This window comes from Arachis duranensis, chromosome 5 (genome assembly GCF_000817695.3).
Source record: "Arachis duranensis cultivar V14167 chromosome 5, aradu.V14167.gnm2.J7QH, whole genome shotgun sequence".
In the NCBI taxonomy this organism is placed as follows: Eukaryota; Viridiplantae; Streptophyta; class Magnoliopsida; order Fabales; family Fabaceae; genus Arachis; species Arachis duranensis.
Window position 1 is genome coordinate 62,598,157 of NC_029776.3, and position 2,003 is coordinate 62,600,159.

The window sequence follows — 2,003 nt, forward strand, 5'->3', positions numbered from 1 at the left end:
CTTGCCCATTAGTCTGTGGGAGATATGGAGTAGCTACCCTGTGGCTAACTCCATAACGAACCAAAGCAGAGTAAAGCTGTTTATTGCAGAAATGAGTGCCCCCATCGCTGATTAATACTCTAGGGGTACCAAATCTACTGAAGATGTGTTTTTGGAGGAATTTTAACACTGTTTTAGTGTCATTAGTGGATGTTGCAATAGCCTCTACCCATTTGGATACATAATCCACTGCCACCAGAATATAAGTGTTTGTGTATGATGGTGGGAAAGGTCCCATGAAGTCAATACCCCATACATCAAACAACTCAATCTCCAAGATCCCTTGTTGAGGCATTGCATAACTGTGAGGCAGATTGCCAGATCTTTGGCAACTGTCACAATTAAGTACAAACACTCGGGAATCTTTATAGAGAGTAGGCCAGTAGAAGCCACATTGGAGGACTCTTATGGCTGTTCGCTCACTTCCAAAATGTCCTCCATACTGTGATCTATGGCAATGCCAAAAGATCTTCTGCGCTTCTTCTTTAGGCACACATCTACGGATTACTCCGTCTGCACATCTCTTGAAGAGATATGGTTTATCCCAAAGATAGTACTTTGCATCTGTGATCAATTTCTTTGATTGCTGCCTACTGTATTCTTTGGGTATGAACCTCACTGCCTTATAGTTTGCAATATCTGCAAACCATGGCACTTCCTGGATGGCAAAGAGTTGCTCATCGGGAAAGATTTCAGAGATCTCAGTAAGAGAGAGGGACGCCTTTTCTACTGGTTCTATTCGGGACAGGTGATCTGCTACTTGATTCTCTATCCCTTTTCTGTCTCTTATTTCTATATCAAACTCTTGCAGAAGCAACACCCATCTTATAAGTCTGGGTCTGCTTTGTGAGTAGATATTTAAGAGCAGCATGATCAGTGTACACAATCACTTTTGATCCTACTAAATAGGATCTGAATTTGTCAATGGCGTAAACCACTGCAAGTAGCTCTTTTTCTGTGGTTGTGTAATTTTTCTGTGCATCATTTAAAACATGGCTAGCATAATAAATGATATTCAGAAGCTTGTTATGCCTCTATCCCAATACGGCACCAATGGCATGGTCATTGGCATCACACATTAATTCAAATGGTAATGTCCAGTCTGGTGCAAAAATGATTGGTACTGTGACCAATTTAGCTTTCAGGGTCTCAAACGCCTACAGACACTCCTTATCAAAGATAAATGGCGTGTCAGCAGCTAGCAGATTGCTCAGAGGTTTGGCAATTTTTGAGAAATCCTTGATAAACCTTCTATAGAATCCTGCATGCCCCAGAAAGCTTCTGATTGCCTTAACATTGGCTGGTGGTGGTAATTTTTCAATTACCTCTACCTTAGCTTGATCCACCTCTATTCCTTTGTTTGAGATTTTGTGTCCAAGGACAATTCCTTCAGTCACCTTAAAGTGACATTTCTCCCAGTTTAAAACTAGGTTGGTCTCTTGGCATCTCTTTAGAACAAGTGCTAGATGATCAAGACAGGAGCTGAATGAGTCTCCAAATACTGAAAAGTCATCCATGAAGACTTCCAGAAATTTTTCCACCATATCAGAGAAAATTGAGAGCATGCACCTCTGGAAGGTTGCAGATGCATTGCACAGGCCAAATGGCATCCTTCTGTATGCAAATACTCCAGATGGACATGTGAATGCCGTTTTCTCTTGATCTTTTGGATCTAGTGCAATTTGATTATAACCTGAATATCCATCCAGGAAGCAATAGTATTCATGACCTGCCAGTCGTTCTAGCATCTGGTCTATGAATGGTAAAGGAAAATGATCCTTTCTGGTGTCTGTATTGAGCCTTCTATAATCAATACACATACGCCACCCTATAACTGTTCTTGTAGGAACCAGCTCATTTTTTTCATTGTGTACCACTGTCATGCCACCTTTCTTAGGGACAACTTGGACAGGGCTCACCCAGGGGCTGTCAGAAATAGGATAAATAATCCCAGCCTCTAGTAA